Raw genomic sequence first — 22,340 nt, forward strand, 5'->3', positions numbered from 1 at the left:
TAATAGAGTACATATATGAAGAAATACCTAATGTGAACCAAAAAGGAATGCAACAGATGAGTTTTTGAGTTATCAAATGATGAGTCAACAACTCCTCTTTGTAAGGATGTGAAAATTATTCAAAGCTATCATTCCTTATTGAAATTGTACCATATCAAGTGTCTATGTGGAATGAGCGATAAGGCAATGACAAGCAATGATATTGGAGTTACGTATGTGATGCATTTTCATATAAAATTTTCCAAGTTTGCATGATGCGAAGAAAACCATCACGAAGCTTGGATTGAACTATGATAAAATATATGCATGCCCAAATAATTGCATGCTTTATTGGGGTAATACAGAAGATGAAGGGAGACAAAATTGCAAAATTTGTAATACTTCTAGGTTGAAGGAAAGGAAGGGTGGCTCAGATGTGTTATCCAATGGTAATAGAGCTAGAAAGAAGATTCCTGCAAAAGTTGTTAGATATTTTCCATTGAGACCTCGTTTACAATGGTTGTTCTTGTCTTCAAAAACAGCGAAGGATATGAGATGGCACAGCTTGGATGGCAAGAATGATGGGCTATTGAGACATCTAAGAGATTCTGAAGCATGGAAAAGATTTGATTCAACAAATAGTTGGTTCGCAACATACCCTCAGAATGTGTGTCTTGCATTAACTATGGATGGATTTAATCCCCATGGAAATATGAGTCAAAGCTATAGCATTTGCCCGGTTGTTATCATTCCATACAATATGCCACCGTAGGTGTGTATGAAAAATATATCTTTTATCATTTCAACAATAATTCCTGGTAAACATATGCCAGGAAATGATATAGATGTCTACTTCCAACCTATAATAAGGGAGTTAAAAGAGTTGTGGTATGATGGCACTGATACATACGATTCATATGCACATGAAATGTTCAAGATGCATGCTGCTTTGATGTGGACAATTAGTGACTACCCTGGTTTGAGAAATTTATCTGGGTGGAATGTCTATACTGAACGTGCTTATATACATTGCAATTATGCATCTGATCCTTGTCGCTTGCCTCATAGCAGGAAATGGTGTTTCATGGGCTATCGACACTTTTTTGATGGTGGTCATAAATTTAGATTGAACAAGATCAGATTTAATGGAGAACAAGAGTTAAGAACTCCTCCTAAGTTATTATCAGGTGAAGAAACTTTTGAGCAAGTTAAGGACATTGATGTCACATTTGGCCGGCCCATGGGTAGTCTAGTCAGGGGGAAAAGAAGACGTGGTGCAAGTACCTCTATAGATGAGCAACAACAATGGAAGAAGAAAAGCATTTTCTTTGAGCTACCATATTGGAAACTAAATTTATTGCGTCACAATTTAGATGTCATGCATATAGAGAAGAATGTGTGCGATAATGTTCTTTTGACATTGTTAAATGACAGTTCTGGCTCAAAAGATCATCTCAATGCTCACAAGGATCTAAAAGATATTGGCTGCAAACCTGACTTATGGCCAAATGATAATGGAAAGTTTGCTCCAGCAGTCTACACAATGAGTAGGCAAGGGAAGAAGCTATTTTTAAACACTCTAAAGAATATTAGTGTCCTAGATGGCTATGCGTGCAATATTCCTCAGTGCATCGATCTTAATAATCTGAAAATTGATGGCACGTTGAAAAGTCATGACAGTCATATACTTTTACTACAGTTCCTTCCACTCGTTATGCGTGTGGGGGTTGATGATAAAGTATCTGCGATACTACTTGAGTTATGTTCATTCTTCCACCAAATATGTGGCAAAACATTGAATGTTATGAATTTGGATAATCTACAAAACCAAATTGTATTGATGTTGTGTCATATGGAAATGCTTTTCCCTCCTCATTTTTCACATTGATGATAAACCTGATTGTTCATTTGGTTAATGAAGCAAAACTTGGAGGGCCAGTCTATTATCGTTGGATGTATCTGATAGAAAGATACCTAATTGTTAATAACTTTATTTATAATTAATAATAACAACAAACCTGTGTTATATAACTATGAGTTACATGATGTCTTAGGTATTTGGGACTTTAAAGTCATATGTGCGCAACAAAGCACTTCCAGAGGGATCTATTGCAGAGTGTTATATTGTAGTAGATGTTATTACATTTTGTTCACGATATCTAGATAATATTGAGACAATATAGAATTGACTGGGCGAGGTTGATGATGGTCCCAGTCACTGACACGCAAATCTAAGAAAGTCTCTTGAATTAGCTTTCCATATAGTTTGAAACAGGTTTGAGTGAGTTTTATGTGGTTTACAGTATCGTCTAACGCGACTCTACGAGGTGCTCTCACCCAGCTCTGTGCAGGACAATAAACATGACAAGATACCACGACGTGCTATGATCGATGGATACAAATTTACGTGCTTTGGAAAGTGATGGGAGTTAAACCTGCGGAATGGTGGTGTCGGCTGGAGTGGAACAAGGAGTTACTCACCAGCCATGGCGAATGTTAACATGTGGTATGGAGGTGTGCAGTGTTCACGGAAAGATTGAGTTGACACTGGTGGGTGATCTTAATTACGATGGAGATGTTCACGGTGAGCTTTGTTTCAAGTGTAGGTGGGCCATACAACTCACCCTAGAGGTTTCTAGAAAAGCTGATACATTGGGGTTTCACCTCAAATCAATTTTACCAGACCTAGACATCTTTGAGGGTGATTAGAGATGATGGGCACGTGACATTAAAAGCGCACATATGGTATTCTATGTTGATGATCAAAAGGAAAAAGGGTGGTGTATACCAATACATCTAAAACCTAGAGATTTGTACAACATAGGCAAGGATGATTTAGACACCATGGCCAATATTGAAGCTTATCCGTCACAAAATCTGGAAAGCTTATTTCTTGATGAAGATATATATATATATATATATATTACCTTTGAGTCGAGATGATGTAGATGATCTTCATAACTTGCAATCCTCAAATATCGGATAACATTTTGAAGCTGAAAATAATATTTAAATAATTATTTGACACTAATTGGTAATTATTATCTTGTATTTGTAATTGTTCTTATATTTTATTTTCCTCTTACATGTTATCAAACTAATAAATTGATTATGTTGGTTATTTGTAGTATGCCGAGGAAAAAAAGACAGAGGACCGAAATCATTCTATAGGCCCATGTACATCTATGCCAACACCACAGATTAATGCACAAGTTGAAGAAGCTGGTCCTCATATTAATGCACAAGTTCAAGAAGATGGCCTTGTGCATCAATCAATAGTTGAAAGAGATGAACCTCAACTTGCTAGGGGTTATAAAAGGAGTACAAGAACATGGGACATGAAAATTCGAGGTGATCAATCTATATACATGTATATATATAATTTATTTGACATTTATATATTGCATGGTATAAAAGTTATAGGTGTTTAAATGCTATAAACAATAATCACATATATAAGATGTGGTTCCATTTTTTGTAAATGGCAGATGGCAATGGGGAAGTGAAGTGTCAAAAAATGTGAGCAATTGACATATACTCTCTTCCACCTGGAGAGATAGTTGTTGTGGAATGTTATTCCTGAAATCAGCATGTTGAATTATCGGGGGGTATGCTCGCTCAATTTCTAGGCTACATTGCAAGTAATTGTCAGCATTTTCCTGTCAGATATGACAAGTGGCAAAAGATTCCAGAGTGCTATAAAGATCAAGTGTGGAACAATATTAGAAAGGTATCTAGTGCTATTTATGATTCCCATGTTATGGGTTATATTTTTTTTACTACATTTGATAGTTTTGTATTAATGTATTTATTTATTTGTAGACAAAATTGGAGGTCAATGATGATGGACATAAGCGATATATTTTCAAAAGATTAGCCAAAAAATGGAGAGACAATCTATACAACTTATATAACTTGGTGAAATGTGATCCCGATGGTCCTTGTAAAGCCAACATAGCAAGAAAACCTTCAGAGATCCCTTTGGAGCAATGGGTTGCTTTTATGGATTATAGAGCTCGGCCTGACACGAAGGTGATATCCAATAAAAAAATTTGATAGTTGTATTATTGTTTCCCTTTTAATGTTTAAATTACACTTTGTAGGCAAAAGCAGAACAAAATACTATAAATCGCACCCACTAAACAATGCCTCACACATTACGTTCAACGTCCATTGCCCTGCTAGAAAATGAGATGGTTATTACTTTCTTCTTTTGAGTATTTTTAATTATATTTATTAATAATGTCACAACATTACTTAAATTTTAAACAACTTTAATTCTTGGTAGGAAAAACAACTTGGTCAGTCTATTACCAGAGCTGAATTATTTTAGGCAAGCCATACAACATCCGATGGGTCTTTTGTAAATGAAGAAGCAAGGCATAATCATGTAAGTTTAGTAATGATACATATGATGTGTTTCATGATTTTATGACATGTGTTTTTATGAAAAACTCTATTACTTTATTTTACGAGAAGATCTAATTACTCAGACTCAAGGATCAACTGAAAATGAAGTATTTACTAGTGTTTTTGGGAAAGAACACCCAGGGTATGTTCGAGATATAGAACTTAATTGGAGTTGCCCCAACTCAAATGTATGGATCATCTTCTAGTTCGAGTAGGAGAAATGAAGCTAGTGGGGGCACACAAGCTGAATTCATTGAGCTCAAGGAAACTGTGTAACTCTTAAGGCAACAAGTGCAAGAAAACGAACAACGATTTTAGCAACAAATATCAATTCTTACCCAACAATTGGCAAGCCAAAATCAAAACATAGTAACTAATTAGGTTTTGTTTAAATTTCTGTTTTTAGAGTTATTGTTTGGTAAAATTGTGTTGATTAGGTTAGTGTTAATGGTTACAATTATAGAAATTCAGTCTCTTCTTCATATTTGATATTGAAATTGCTTTGAAATATGAAAATGTGGTCGCCAATTATTGGAATACGTTCATCGCAGGGTAGTCACAAGGTTAATTGCATACAAAATTCAGATGAATCTATATAGGATAGATGTGACGGTAAGTTAACTAAGTCCTTGATACTCTATTTTTAAATTTGAAGTATAAAATTATACTAGTTCACTGTTTGTACTTAGAATAAAATTATACTCTACTTTGTGTAAATTTAGTTCATTGTTTTAATAATTCATCATATGAATTCAGTTTTGGATCCATGGAAAAGGGATTTGATCTTACTTCCAATTCGGTGAGTTCTTGATCAACCCTAGGCTCCATTGTTTATATCTTTGTGTGGTTCTTCTTGTTTATACTGTTTTTCATTTGTTTCTGTTTGGCTTGAAGGAAAATTGAATCTGAAAACCCAATTCTTGTTGGTGTTTTGTTGAAGTTTGCAGTTAGTTAACTATAACTACCATTGAATTTTGCAGGCTACCATCAGGAGACAATATTATTGTATATCAAAAAACTTGGTTAGGTTCTTTGTTGTTATGGTTAAGTTTAGTCATGATTAGTGCCTTAACATGAGAAGTCCGATGGTACTTTTATGAATTTTGTTTTGATATCTTAAGGTTGGCCAATGCATTTGGCAAAACAAACTTGGTTTCACATTTTGTGCTTTAAAAGTTTCTGTTTGCATTTGATATTCATTTATTCTTCTTTTCTTTTCTATTCTTGTGAGAAGTGAAATTGGTATTTAGCTTAAATGTTGGTAAGAATTACATTTGCAATCCTTTCTTCTTATGGTGCTAAGGTAAGATGAAGCCCTAATTTCTGGAAGGAATACAGGTTGGAAAAATCCTTTGTTAAGACATCTTACTTTTGGTATTTTCTACTTTTTCCTTAAAAATTGTGTAAGAGTGATATAGATCCTCGAAGATGATTATATATGGAGAAAATACATGCAAAAGGCTGTGAAAAATAGCGTTTTTCTCTTTTCCATTCATCTTAATGGATTTTAGAGTCCATTTCCCAACTCCTGCAATGGCCTTTCTTCTTCTCTCTGTCTTTCAGGTCATCTTTATGTCTCTCTATGTTTGTCTTTAAGGTATCATTTTGAGTTTTTTTTTTATTTCATGTTTTGATTTTCAGGTCGAAACAACAACCATTGAGAAAATGGATGTGATGATCATGACGATATGGTCTCAGGTTTCCTTTTTGACAGACTACAAAAGGAGATTATCAAACTGAGAAAATCATAGGAAGAGAAAGATGGAGTGTTGATTGCTTAAGAAGATGAGATCAAGGTAGTTATTAAAGATACACCACTTCTTTTTAAGTTTTGAACATGAGGTCAGTTGATATAATGATACTTTGAAGATGCTTCTTAGAAAGATTGATGCAATAACAAGAAAGACTAAAGAAGAAGAAATAATTAAGTTGCAAAACTAATAAGAAAACAACAACAAAAAGAGCAACCATACAGAAAGGTAATTACATCATTATGTTGAGATCATTTATAGAATTTAAGTGTGTTTGATTTGAAAAATCCCTTTTTAACATGTATGTTTGAGTGAAGATGTCTCTTCTATTGAAGTGATCAAACTTCATTAGTTGTGTTTTTCAGTAAGATGTCTCAATTATCTTATTAGCGTGCATGCATGCAAAGTTTTCAATGAGTTAAAATTTAATGTAAGCAGGCAGCAAGGTATCATGGTAGGTGATGTGTTCTCCACAAGTACACAGGTCGCACACGAGTAATACAGTGGTACCCTGTGAGGGGTAGGGTTGTCGAACCACAGGGACTGGACTTAAAGTACTAATTTATATTCTAATTTTTAGTTAAACAAAAATTGGATTGGGGTTGAATTAAAAGCAAAACAACAAAAGAGAAACGATGGTAGTGACAGAGGGATTAGGATTGAGATTTCAACAACAAAAGAGCAATGCCCCGGGATGATTCCTATGAGTTATAGCATGCTGACTTGATTCTAAAACCTACCAGATACATTCTATGGTTCAGGTGTGTGCTCAAAAGCAATGTTTCATATATGGTTCTCAAATTCACTAAGTTTTGCTAAGATAACTAGATTACCTAAGCAACTGTGCAAATCAAACGCATCAAGTTATGCAAACACATGATTAAACACAAGAAACCAAAAGAACTCCGTAAACATTAAAATCAAGTAGTCAAAGCATACAAAACAACATAGTTCACATCCCAGGGTACTGTGGATGGTTTCTCCTTATGGATGGGTACAACAAGGAAAACAAAGATGAAGAACTAGAGAAAGAAGACACGACTCCCTTATTCTCAAGATAATCTTCCTCGCCGAGCTCCGTATGCTAACCCCACTTCTCATGTGCCTCCAACTCGTTTTTGATCCCCTTAGAAGGTGTGGTGAAGCCTGATCTTCTCTCTCCTGCAAGTTCTCCAGGTGGAGATTAGAATCCCCAAACAAAGATGAGAGAAAACCCTAGAAATTGGAGTTAAAAAGGGCGAACTTCAAGCTCAACACAGGCTAAGCATGGTCATGCTTAGACCATGTTTCCATGGTTAGGGTTTTGAGTGAATCGGCTAAGTGCTCACCTAGAATCTCCATTAGGAGGAAGTGCTGTCGTGCTTAGACCGTGCTTCGCTTGAGCATGATCTTGTTGAGCAGAAAATACCTCTAGCCTGAGATTTCCAGGGGGAGGAGCACGAGCGTGCTCTGACCGTGTTTGGCATGTTGACACCTCCCTGTAAGCTTTATCACTCGATCATCATGAGGCTGGGATATTCAAGAGGACAGAGCACTACCATGCTCTGCCCGTGCTGAGCTTGAACACTTAGCAATTTCTCCAATCTTCACTCATTTGGTATCCTGATTCCCTCCTAATTGCTTCAAGCTCCCCAATTCCTGCATCATTAACAAATATACCCAGAATAGCACCGAATGTATACAAAGATGTGCAAAAAGGCAAGCAAAAACATGAATTGAGGGTAAGAAAACATGATGTGAGTTGCACTCATCAGTAGGTAGATAGGAAGCTACAATTGGCACCAATTTCTTTATTTTTCCCAAACTTTGCATGCATGAATAGGTATTTAAGCATCTTGGATTCATTGTAAGCAGCAGGGAGAAAGTATTCCTTTTTGTCACGATCCCATTGTTTTTTTAATCAAGGATAATGCATGTTTTTTCCTGGTTGATGCTTTGCATTATTCTGTTTATGTGTGTGTGTGTATCTTAGTTTTTGTGAATGGTTTTGGAAGTGGAATGAAGATGGAAATAATAGGAGAGGAAAGAAGTGTTAGTCTTTCAGAGAAGTAAGAAATGGAGGAGAAGAAGGAGAAGAAGAGTGGTGAAAAGAAAATACCATTTTGGAAGTTGTTCTCATATGCAGACTCTGTGGATTATGTTTTGATGGTTGTTGGCTTTTGATAAAGCTTATGTAGTCAACCAATTCATGAATGATGTCTAATTCCATTGTGGGAAATAATCATTGAAACTTGGCTTTTTGTGAGTGATGGTATTTAAATTTTATTGCATAATCTGTATGTGTTAGCAGCTACTCTGTTGGTGTGCACTATGACTTTGATTTTTGCACTTATGTATGATAGGATGGCAAATTGGTGCAGAAATGTTTATATTTAAAACCAAATTTGGAAAAGTTGGCTGCTGCTTACCATCCAAGGTTAGAGTTGTGATTTTTTTCTCAGTAGTTTATGTATATACTGAAAAAATTCACATGCAGACTAAAGTTTAGTTTCTTTGATTATAGAATAGATTTTTCTAAGAAACTTAATTGTTAGCATCTCACGGTGGTGCAGAATACGCTTTTATGGTATTGATGTGAACACAGTTCCACAAAGACTTGTCAATCGTACAAAAATTACTGTAAGTGGGCCTGACACGTCCGAATATGCGTGTGTAAACCGCAAGTGCACGGGTGTCGAAGTAATAATTACCCGGTGAGTCGGGTAGTCAAATCCACAGGGAACAGAAGTACTAGTAATAATCACTTCTCAATTATTTAGTCGGAATCAATGAATATAATGAAGTGAACTAATTGCAAGCAAAGCAAACAAGTATGGAAGAAATAAAGTAGAAGAGTCTCAATCACTAAGGATGAGGTATTCGGGCAATGATCCCCCTAAGATCTTCTTTGAAGCTCAAGATTCACTAAATGCTCTAGAATCGAGTCTAATGAGTCGAGGTAGTCCAACGATAACCAATCCTTGTCTCCAAGCAAAAAGGCACTAGTCCCCTACAAGGTCCCGTGGAGAAATCAACCAATCTCAACACTTCACACCCTATATGACCAGAATATGCTCTAAGGAAAACCTAAGAGTGAAACCGATTCCCTAAAATGTAGATCCAACCCTAATTCCTGCAAGGATCCTAACTCCCCTACAAGGTCCCAAGCGAGAAATCGAGCAATCTCACGCCTCACACCAAATATGGTTGCAAAGAGAATATGGAATACTGGAGATAGGGAAACACTCAATCGAAAGGGAAAGGGGACACTCCTCCATCTCAAGGCTCACCCTCTCAACCCTCTTTTAATCTTGAAAAATCTAACTCTAATGGAGACCTCTCACATCAAAGTATTAAATCATGCAATGTAAATCAACCACAAGGATTAACAACACTAGCAAGCAATTAAATCACAAGATTAAAACTCAAGACAACTCGGATTAACTAGAAGCATTAAGAGAATCAATCCAAAAATATAAATCTTAGGGTTCACATGCCCAAATACCCACTAGGGTTTAGCCTCCATGGGCCTAGTTACAAAAACAATAATGAATACAATGAAAAGCAATAAAACCCATAGAGAAAACCCCCTCGAATTCGCGTGGATTGGCCTTGATTGGTAGTTCTACGCCTTGAAGGATTCCTCTCGAAGCTAGGTCGCCAATGGCTCCCCAAAATGCTATGACGTCGAAGGAATCTATCAAAGTTGGTGAAGAACTCCCTCTCAATCGGTGAACACCTTCTCCTCAAACCCTAGCCGCCTCTCTCTCAATGTCTATGCTCAAAGCTCCGCAAAAAGTCCCTTTAGAATCGGCCAAAAGGTGTATTTATAGCCTCATATCGCGTCTGTCACGTGCCCACGCGCCCGCGTGGGCGCGTGAACAGTATTATGCTACAGTACTGCTACAGTGAAATTACGGCTATACGGCTTTTCCTTCATCAATGCGTCTTGAAAGGTCTTGAAATCTTTACAAAGAGGAGGAATGTGGAGACATGGCTACCTTTGTGCCCTTCCATTGATAACTTGGCTTGCAAAACTATGGAAGTTGGCACACATCTCCTCATACACGAACTCCTCTTGTGTCTTCCAACTTGATTTGCACAAGAACTCCCAATATTATGCCATGATAGCCTATCTTCGCTCCCTTTTGAAATCCCAATGCCTTCACAACCTATATGCATAAAAGAACACCCAATACACGAAATGAGACATAAACCGTATAAAATATGATGCTCAATGTATGTAAAACATGCATAAAAACATGTTCACTCAAGCACTTATCAGGGCCTTATATCGTTTTTCTTAGCCTTCTTTGATTTTCATCCCTACATATCCAAATAAAAATTCTAAAATCATTTTCAATTTTTGGTTCCTGACTCTTGTAATCTTGACCATGAACATTTTCAATCTATATACAGTAATATTTTACTCAATATAGGATCATCCAATTAATTAAGTTACCAACTTAGTGTTTTCTTATCAGAGATTTAACTGTCTTATATCTGTATCTTTACATGTGGAATCTTGAACAACTAAGCAAAAGATGCCAACAATACAGTTAAAAATAGGACAACTTGTATTTACTTTTTAACAAATTATAACAGACATTTTTACTAATGATATTATCATGAATGATAACAGCTATGGAAAGATGGTCAAAAACAAGCTGAAGTGATAGATGGACAACATCAACATAGGGTGAACATCAATATATGGTGTAGTTTCTTCTAGTAATTTCTACAGTTTTACTGTCATTAACTTAATTGTGTATTTGAAAATATTAGTGAACATGGCATGATCTCATAATTTATTGTAATTTCTGTAGTTTTTTGCAACATCAATATATGGTGTAGTTTCTTTCAATACTTTTTTTTCCAGTCACTTCAATCATAGCTGCAAGCTATTCAGCAGAAACCAAGCCTTTCAACAATGAAATCAAAGGTATGCTATACTTCCTTGACTTTCTTTTGAGGATCTATATATCTATATAAGCAATATTGGCTACTTCTGTCTTATTGGAATTCTTATATTTCTTTTGCTTATTTTCTTCACTGTCATGCTTGCTTGTGTTAAAAAGTATAATTGAATGTTTGATCTCTTCTTCTTGTGCTTCTTCTATTGTTGCACTATTTAAGCATTGTCTTCTATTGATACATGGTAATAAGATGGTTGTATTATTGTTATATATTCCTATTTCTATGCTGTGTGTCCAGGAAAGGGAAACACCTACAACTAGTGATGATGACACAGAAGATCGAGGAGGAGGAGGAGGAGGAGGATGTCTGTGATGCTGAGGTGAATATATATATATATATATATATATATATATATATATATATATATATATATATATATATATATGGTGTAAAACAAGGATGTATACTAATTAATATGTTTTCACTTTGGATGATAAAAAAAAATTTGTAAATTTGACTTTTACTTATTCATGAGTTATCAATAAATGTTTATTATTTCTATATATTAATTGAATGAGTTCAATATACAACATACTTTAAAGATTCATATATATGTAATTGTAAAAAAAAATTAAATAAAAAGGAAATATAATTTTAAAAAAAATCTAAATCCACGGTGGTTTAGGATATAATCGCCGCCAATACAAAATAAATTTATATTAATTTACTTGGTGGCAGTTATAACACGGCCTCAATTGTTTGCATTTGGAGGCCATTCTACAAAACCGGCACGATTTCCATTGTCTGGCTTTATTATAATTTGGCGGCTATTATCTAACCGCCGAGAAATGTCATATGCATTTAGCAGCTATTATTCCGACCGTTCACTAAAACCGCCGTGAATTGCATTTAGTGGCGATTATAATTGCCGCTAAATGCCTTTGAAACCACCCTTAAAAGTATGGTTTCTTGTAGTGAAACCATGGCAGTGTTGGTGTTAAGGATAAATAAATGGTTAAAGGGGAATTTCACTAAAGTACCATGTGATTTAACTCTTTATCAATTTAGGACATGTGGTTTCAATCATAGCATTTTAGTACTCTGTACTTTTAGCAGTTTGCAAAAATATGCCAAAACTCTTAACCCCGTTAACATTTACATAAAAATACACACGAGTTTACATTTTTGCCCTTAAAGTTATCTTTATCAAATGAGGGTTTGTGGTTCGAGGTTTTAGGACTTTAGTACTCTATAGTTTAAATCATTTGCAAAATTTATGCCAAAATGAATAATCCTTTTTTTTTTGTTGCACCACACTAATTTACATTTTACATAATTGACAAGCAATGTGATCCTATTTTGAAGAACATAAAAGTAAATATAAATTTTTTTTTTATAAAAGATATATTAATAATTATTAACTTTTATTAGTGTAGGCATATGAAAGGCCCTTAACAAGGTTATAATTTTAGAATTTTTTACGTGTTTAAATATAAAATGCCTTCTAGTTCAATTAAGTAGACATATAATTTTAGACCTTTGAGGGATATACATGCAATAATGTGGATAATCCCATGTTTTTGACAATTCATAGATAAACAAATAACAAAACAACAAATAAATTCAATCGCAAACTAAAGAATCAAACAACCAAAAAAGTAGAGAGCTACCATCCAAGATCCAAACTAGGGGTGTAAATGATGCACTACTACTCGCAAGCTACTCGAGTAGTCAAGCGTGCCGAGTTCGAGCATCTTAATACTTGACTAGAGTGCTCACAAGCTTAATCGAGTAGTTGTATTTGTGTGTGTGTGTGTATATATATATTATATTAGTTTGTTTTATATATATAATTGATTTTGAGCTCGAGTTTTATTTATTAGTTTGCTTTATTTAAGCCTTTATAGAGCTTAATCGAGCGAGCTCAAGTAGCTCGATTTATGTATCGAGTTAAGCTCGGGTTATAAAAACAAAACTCGGTTGAGTTCGAGCCAAGTATCGAGCAGTGAGTTTTCAATCGAGCTCTAGCCCGAGTAGGCTCGAGTAGCTTGCTACTCAGCTAGAACTCGATCGATTACACCACTAATCCAAATTTCAGTCATTTCAAGTGATAAAAAGGGGGGGACAAAAATTAAAAGAACAGATATGATTGAGAAACAAAAAAACATCAAACATTTGATTGAAAAACTTAAAAAACGAGAATGAAGGGAGAATTAGAAGGGTTTGGGAGATACCTATGAATTAATGAAACATTACATTGGTTGGGATTTGCTTTGCTTTGCCATAGATTTGGAAGCAGTGTTTCTGCCAAAATTTATAGGGCATAAGTTTCCCGCTTTGGGTTACGGGCACAATCCAATGTTTCCCATGGAACTGTTAACCCATTAGTAAAAATGTAGGGGTAACTTGCTTGTATAATCCTATCAAATGAATTTTGATTTCACACCCCATAAAACAAATTTTATTTTCTTATGCCTTTTTATAATTAATAATACAAAAATAATTAACAAGTTTTATAGGTTAAATAACCAATTAGGTATATTTTGAAGGTAATGCATCAAAAAGAACAAAAAATAAATTTATATTGTGTAAGAAACTAATAATCATCTTCAATGTAAAAATATATATATAATTTCATGAATATATTATAAGTATAAAGAAAATAACAAGAATCAGAATATTTACCAAACACCTTGATAATTTACTTTTTTTTCTTTCTTCCTCTTATCTATTTCTTCTTCTCTTCTATACACTATAATATACAAGTGAGGGGGTATTTATATGCATTCAGGATTTGAATGGAAAATTAAGATTGATATGATTTAACGGTCCAAAATACACTGGTAGGTAGAATAGTAACAACGCTTACGGTCGCTAAAGATGGCAATCTGAACCCTACCCGAATGGTATGAAACATTAATTAAAGTGGATGCCTATTAATGTATATCTCTTCATCTCCCAAACTCCCAACCTCCCAAACCTCTTCATCTTCTAAACTCCTAAAACTCCTATGACTTTTCGTCTTCTTATGTCTCTTCATCTTTCCATATTTATGAGGAAATTTAATAGATGAGACTTTTCATATTCCTCTTAGTCTATAAATAGAGGCTTTGTAATCTTGTATAATATACAAAATGAGATACATGTGATAAAGAAGGAAGTGAATAAGAAGTTGGCTACTTCTCTCTACTTTGGTATGGTTTTTATTTGTTTTCCTTTGTTTACTTTTTTAGCTTTATAACACGTTATCAGCACGAGAGCTCTACGTTTCAAGCTTCAACGTAAATTGTTTTGATCTTAGTTATCATAGATCTCCTAATAACAAATAATATATTATGCATGTTTTTTATATTCATATTTGCTTTCACAAGAATTCAATTTTCATGATATTTGATATTATTGGACTCATCTTGAATCTTGTAAAACTTGAATTGTGGCTCTTGACATTACGGCAAAGAAGTATTTATTATTAGTGTTAGATGTTGAAATTCATTTGGATGCAAATGGTCCTGAAGACATAATCAAAGAAAGGAATAAAGCATCCAACAAGGATAATTCCAAAGCCATGATCTTTCTTCGCCACCACTTCCTTGAAAGATTGAAAACTGAATACCTTACGGTAATAGACCCACTTATTCTTTGGAATAATCTAAAAGAAAGATATGTTAGAGAAAAAATCTTCATTATTCATGCATCTAACGTGCTCCTACAACAGCAATATCATGAAAAAGTGTTTTAAGAAATACTTTGAATTTATTTCTTGACTTCTTGTTGTTAAACAAAATAACGAGCTGCTAATGAAGAATCATAAGTCTCGTTCTACCGGTTCAATTCATTCCCTGAAGTGAATGTGACGACACACAATAATTACAATTATGGGTAAGCTAGTAATCATATGAATAATCCATGTTATCATTGTGGTGGCAAAGGTCATTGGTCATATACATGTCGTACGGCAAAACATCTTGTTGATTTTTAACAAGAATCACTCAAATCAAAGAGAAAAAGATTGATACAAAATGCTCATATAGAGATGATCTTAATCATATTGATGATACTCATTTGGATATAACTTCCTGATCTATCTTGAAGAGAAGATTAATCATTTAATTGGTTATGGGAAATGAGTATCCATTTGGTTAGCAACAACATCAATGATGAAATATGTGTCTTGTTGATAGTAGAACAACTCACATCATCCTTAAAGATTAAAAATATTTCTCTTAGTTAGTAATGTAAGAAGCCAAGTCAGTATTATATCAGATAGTACAAAGTTAATAGAAGACTCTGGAAGAGCTAATTTGTCATTACCTAGAAGAACAAAATTTTATAATGCATTATATTTTACCAAAGAAACTTGCTAAGTTTCAAGGACAACAAATGAGGGAAATACTGAATATCTTTTTTTTTTATCTCAGGTAAAGAATGCATATTGGAAAAAATTACCTGCATTTTCCTTTGCTTTGTACTACACATATATTAGCATAACTGAAACATTTGCTACCATAAATCACGAGCTTACAAATATATTTATTATTTGGCATGACCAGTTAGGCCATCCCGAATCAATTATGATGCGAAAAATATGGATATTCATTAAAGAACTAGAAGATTCTTCAATCTAAATTAGAAAAGTTGATTATCCGACCATCATCGGCAGAAATTAGAAATGCATCTCTTAAATTTTTGGATCGTATACAAGGTAATATTTGGGGTCCAGTAGACCCACAATGATGACCATTTAGATATTTTATAGTTTTAATTGATGCATCAACTACATGGTCCCATGTATGTTTATTATCAAAATGCAACCAAGCATTTGCTAGATTGCTTGCTCAATTAATTCAAATACGAGCATAATTTCCTGATTATCCAAGTAAGAAAATATGCTTTGATAATGCTACTAAATTTATTCCTCAAACTGGAATTAATGTTGAACATCCTGTAGCACATGTTCATACACAAAATGGTCTTGTAGAATCTCTTAACAAGCGTTTGCAATTAAGCCAACAAGTTATCATAAGTATTCTCCTTTACAATTGGTTTTTGGTCAGGAACTTAATACTTTCCATCTGAGAATTTTGGATGTGCGGTTAATGTTCTAATTGCTCCACCACAACACACTAAGATGGGCCCTCAAAGGAGGTTAAGAATTTATGTTGGGTATAAGTCTCCATTTATAATAAACAAGAGACTTATTCAAAGCTTGATTTGCTAATTGTCATTTTGATGAATCGGTTTTTCCCAACATTAGGGGAAGAGAGTAAACAACTAGCAAAAGAGATTAGTTGAAATGAATTATCATTATCTTGATCCTCGTACTAAATAATGTGAACTAGAAGTTCAAAATATAATTAATTTGATGAACAATTGTCAGACTAAATGCCAGATGCATTCACTGACCCAAAGAAAGTGACGAAATCATATATACCAGTTGTTAATACTCCAATCAAAATTAATATCCTTGTAGGACAAATTAATATCGCAAATGAATCCAAAGCATGCATGAAGCATGGCAGGCCTGTCGGTTCCAACGATAAAAATCCTCAAAAAGAAAAGGAGCTAAGAATCTAGATGATTAAATTGAGGATACAATAACTCTTGAAGAGTCTTTAGAACAGTCCCCAATTATGAACAATAGTTTACTTTCAGAAGAAACTCAAGTACCTGAAATTTATGAAAGGAAAGAGATCTCAATTATGTTCTAAATGGAATAAAATGGAGCCGAAATGAAGTCAACGTTGACAATATTTTGCATATAATATAGCATTAAATAGGATAAATAATGAGGATCATGAGCCAAAGTTTGCAGACAAAGAAATGACTGGCCAACAATGAAAAGATGCAATTGAGTTAGAATTAAACTTATTTGGAAAATGAAAAGCTTTTGGACCTGTAGTCCGTACACCTAAAAGTGTAAAGCCAGTTAGATACATATCAGTATTTGTCCAAAAACAAAATGAGAAAGGTGAAATTATGAGATATAAGGCATAACTTGTGGGTCAAGAATTTTCGCAAAGACCGGCCATTGACTATGGTGAAACACACTCACTTGTGGTGGATGCAACTACTTTTAGATACTTAATTAGTCTGGCAGTATAGGAAGGACTCAATTTGCATTTGATGGATGTTGTTACAACTTATTTATAAGGATCCCTTGATAGTGAAATATATATGAAAGTCCCAGAAGGACTTAAGATGCCTGAAGCATGCAATTCGAATTCCCGGGACATGTATTCAATTAAGTTATAAAAATCTTTGTATGGTTTGAAACAATATGGGTGTATGTGGTATCATCGCCTTAGTGAATATTTATTAAAAGAATGGTATAAAATGATCTTATTTGCCCATGTGTGTTCATCAAGAAATCCAAAAAAGGGATACGTGATAATTGGGCTATATGTTGATGTTTTAAATATAATTGGAACTCCTGGAGAGCTTCCAAATACAATTAATTATTTAAAGAAAGAATTTGAAATGAAAGATCTTGGGAGAACAAAATTTTGTCTCGGACAGCAGTTCAAGCACTTAGAGGGTGGTGTTTTTATCCACCAATCGAAATATATAGAAAGGGTTTTGTAATGATTTAATATGGATAAATCATATCCATTAACAAGCCCTATGGTTGTTCGATCCCTTGATATTCATAAAGACCCTTTTCGACCTCAGGAAGATAACGAAGAATTACTTGGTACTGAAGTACCATATCTTAGTGCAATTGGTGCCTTGATGTATCTTGCTAATTGTACCCGACCAGATATAGCTTTTGCTATAAATTTATTATCAAGATACAATTCTGAGCCAACACGGAGACATTGGAATGGTATTAAACATATACTATGTTATCTTCCAGAAACAGTTGATATGGGATTATTTTATACATATGAATCAAAAAGACAATTAGTTGGATATGTAGATGCGGGGTATTTATTTAACCCGCACAAAACCTGATCACAAACTGGTTATGTGTTTACACATGGGGAAACGACCATATCATGGCATTCTATGAAACAAACTATAACTGCTACTTCTTTAAATCATACAGAAATACTTGCAATTCATGAAGGAATTCGTGAATATGTTTGGCTAAGATCAATGACACACCATATTCAAGAAAATTATGGTTTGTTGTCTCAGAAGGACAAACTAACACTATTATATGAAGACAATGTAGCTTGTATAACTCAATTGAAAAAAGGATACATCAAAGGCGACCGAACAAAACATATATCACCGAAGTTATTTTTCATACATGGTCTTGAGAAAAATGGTGATATCCATATTCAAAAAATACAATCCAGTGAAAATCATGCAGATTTATTTACTAAGGCATTACCTACATCAACTTTTGAAAACTTTGTTCTCAAGATTGGGATCCGTCGCCTCAGAGATCTTCAATAATGTTCTCTTCAAGGGGAGTCATATACTCACTGTACTTTTTTTTTTTATTTCATCATGGTTTTAACCCACTGGGTTTTCCTAACAAGGTTTTAATGAGGCAGCACATGAAGCGCATATTGATATTATCATGAGGGGAAGGTAATATGTGCTACACTCTTTTTCCCTTAACCATGGTTTTTCCCATTGGGTTTTCCTGGTAAGGTTTTAATGAGATAGCAATTATTGCTTATATTAAGGATAATATATTCTTTTTCCTTCACTAGATTTTTATCCCATTGGATTTTTACTAGTAAGGTTTTAACGAGACATTTCTTTTACTATAAGCATCCAAGAGGGAGTGTTATGAAACATTAATTAAAGTGGATGCCTATTAATGTATATCTCTTTATCTCCCAAACTCCCAACCTCCCAAACCTCTTCATCTTCTAAACTCCTAAAACTCCTATGACTTTTCGTCTTCTCATGTCTCTTCATCTTCCCATATTTATGAGGAAGTTTAATAGATGAGACTTTTCATATTCCTCTTAGTCTATAAACAAAGGCTTTGTAATTTTGTATAATATACAAAATGAGATACATGTGATAAAGAAGGAAGGGGGCATTCATTTCATTGTAAGTGAGGGAAGTCAGAAAGTGGGGGATGTGCCACTTCCTTGAAGTGGTGGGAAGTGATATCACTTCCAGGATTTCTGATGTTCATTTGTCAGAAAGTGAGAATAGAACCGAAGGATTTAGGTGTTGGATAAAGGTCTATGAGTTCAAAATAAAGACTTTGGAAGTGAAAGGAACTTAGTTTTTATAGATTGACTCACTTCCCCCAACTTCAGTAAAAAAATATTGAAGTGGTCTTAGTTCAAATTCCACTTTAGTCGGAAGTGGGGGAAGTGCCCCCACTTCAGCACAAATGAACACCAGAAGTGGGGGAAGTTAGACTATTTACCCCCACTTTCCCCCCATTTTCCCTGAAATGAACACCCCCGAAGTGAATAAGAAGTTAGCTACTTCTCTTCTCTTTATTTTGGTATGATTTTTATTTGTTTTCTTTTGTTTACTTTTTTTAGCTTTATAACAGCATGCAAGTGATTAAATGAATTTTTAAAATATGTTGGTAAAAAATCCTACTTTAGTTTTTATTTAGAGAAATTGTTCAAATAGTACCCCCATTGTTGTCAGTTGATCAAGAAGTCCCTGAAGGACTTCACATCCCCAAATAAATCCCTCCTTTTTGATCATTGGACTTTATAATCCAAAAGGATGGTAACGGGGTTAGAATGAGGGTGAAGTTACAAGTTTGCCCTTCTGAAAGTTTGGGAAAAAAACAGTTTTTGAAACTGTTAGCCAATTAATGCCATCAAATCGGTTGTTCGTCTCCTGAGAACCCTCATCATCGATTCCATCACCCCTCTTCTCCACTAGTTCAAAGACAACACCAGACCTTGGCCTCACCGGTGAAAGACCATCACCGGAGGAAGACATCGCCAGAAGGAGGAAAACATCACCGTGGAGGATGGTCTTGTGCTTTTCTCTCCGTGCACCTTGCGTCGCGGGCTGAACAAGTGGGAAGAGGAAAAGATTGCGTTAAGAGAAAACGAAGAAGAAGCCGAGCACCTGTGGAATATTTCTATATTAGCAAGGCCGTGAGGTATGATGGCCTGAAGCCATCCAAGGTGGTTGTAATTTTTTTTTTTTTTAAGTTGCAAGATCGTGCAATACTAGTTAAAAAAGTTTTTTATGCCCTAATTTGAGTAAGAGATAAGCAAAGATTTGTTGATTTGTTTTTTTTTATATAGTTTGTACTTAGGGTTTAGAATAATATAGGAATCCTGAAAATTTTCAGTGTAAATGTGGAGCTGTTGTCTTTATTTATTTATTTATTTTGTATTTGAATGATGGAATCTGAGAATGTTCTTTTGTTTGGTGCGACTGTGATTATTGTTACTATTTTTACACTGAAAATTCCCATTCCTGTTCAACATAATGTAAAACATTTACAATCACTTTTTAATATGTAGTTATATGTTCTTTGTTTACTTTCCAAATTTGTTGTTTATAATTTAATTTCAGGCAATGACATAATGAATGATCGATTCAGTAGTTTAGTCATGTAATTAGCACCATTTGCAATGTGTGAACTGAAATCAAATGTTTTGGTTGTGCATGTAAGAGGAAGATGGCCAAGAAGTCTGTAAATTATGTCAATGGAAGATGTTTTTTGGAACCAATCGTGTCTACCATAAGGGATTTGAGAGAGAAGATGACATGCAAATACTGGAAAATACTCCGACGGACACCTTTTAGCCATTTCATGGACTTGAAGCCCATAACGCAAGAACGACCTGTACTGGATATGCTTATGCAAGTGTTTGATGGAAGCACAAAAATGTTCAAGCTGGCAATAGTTATTTGCAATTTAGGCCAGATGATGTAGCGTTAATACTAGGGTTACATTGTAATGGTGATGCCATGAATTTCAAAAAGAGAAAGGAACACTGCGCACTTAAGGAGGAGTACTTCACAAAGGCAGTAGACTGAGATAGGGATTGCCTAGTCAGAACTTTAATGAAGTTAGTAGAGGAAAAAGAAGCGAAGGAGAGAAGTTTTATTAAGTTACTATTGGTGTACATTCTGGGCAATTTGCTCTTCCCGACCACCACATGTTCAGTACCTGCGTGGCTAGCATACTATTTTGATGACCTATCAAAGTTGAATCAGTATGCATGGGGACAAGCCACTCACAAATGGCTCATGGAGGATGTGCCTACTGCAGCCGCACGAGTGAAGCTCAGGTGTTCTGGGAAGACAATAAGGACAGGATATCTAAAGAGATGTGTTGTTGCTTTGAATCTTTGGTTTTATGAGGTAACAGGAACAGGGAAGAAATTGAGGCTTGGAAAAACACCACGAATTCTCTGCAATGGCCAAAATAGCTACATGAAACAAGCTGGTGCGACTGTCTTGGTTGAGTCTCTGGAAGGAAGCCAGGTAAATAATTATTTTACTTATGTTAGATTGGAATTACTCATAGGAGTTGCTACTCCAACATTTAATTCATGCATAATGTACTGTAAATGGTCAACATTTAATGATTATGTTTATAAATTTGCTTTATGCCATAGGGTAAGACTATACCATTATAAAATACAATAACCATTTGAGAGTTTGATGTAGCGTTTACAATTTTGTATAAGTACTCATTTATTTTAGAAACCATGTAGGTTTTTATACTTTCATTTTCAAATACTTGATAATTTGTTCATGTTTCATATGTTGATATTGTCAAAACCTTTCCTTTTTTTGTTGCTAATATTTGTTGTTCCCTATAAGTTCTTTGAATTAACTCCAGTAAACCAGACTGAATCTAAGTTCATTGGTTCTGGACAAAGTGGAGCACGAATTGGTCAAATGGTTGTTGCCGAGGCATCTACCGGCCCTCGTGCATCAAGCTTTAGTAAGTCAAGATAGGCCAAAGATAAGGAACATGTGAAGAAAAGGCCTTCTCACCCCAAAGATCAACAACCTATGCAATCAGAGTCTTCCTAGTTAAAGATTGGCATGCATTCCCGGTCCTCAAGTCCTGAGGATAACGATATGGTAGGTGACAAATTTCAGTTAATGTTATTGAATGAAATTAGAGCTCTTAGGACAATGGTCAAAAATCTTGAAGAAAGAGTGGACGCCCGTGATGAAAATCAAGATGTGCCATCACAAGCAATCAATACAAGCCCTAAGACAAGCCCTGCTTAATCGGAAGAAACCAACTTTGACCCACCTCTAAAGAATGTTAGGAAAGTTTCTAATAAACCACAGAAACCCCAAGTTCAGAAGGAAAAAAGCGAGACCCAATATGAGAAGCCTGTCACAAGAGCTGCAAGGGCAAGAGTAGCACAGTCTGCATGCCCTGCG

This window comes from Dioscorea cayenensis, chromosome 6 (assembly GCF_009730915.1).
Source record: "Dioscorea cayenensis subsp. rotundata cultivar TDr96_F1 chromosome 6, TDr96_F1_v2_PseudoChromosome.rev07_lg8_w22 25.fasta, whole genome shotgun sequence".
NCBI lineage: Eukaryota > Viridiplantae > Streptophyta > Magnoliopsida > Dioscoreales > Dioscoreaceae > Dioscorea > Dioscorea cayenensis.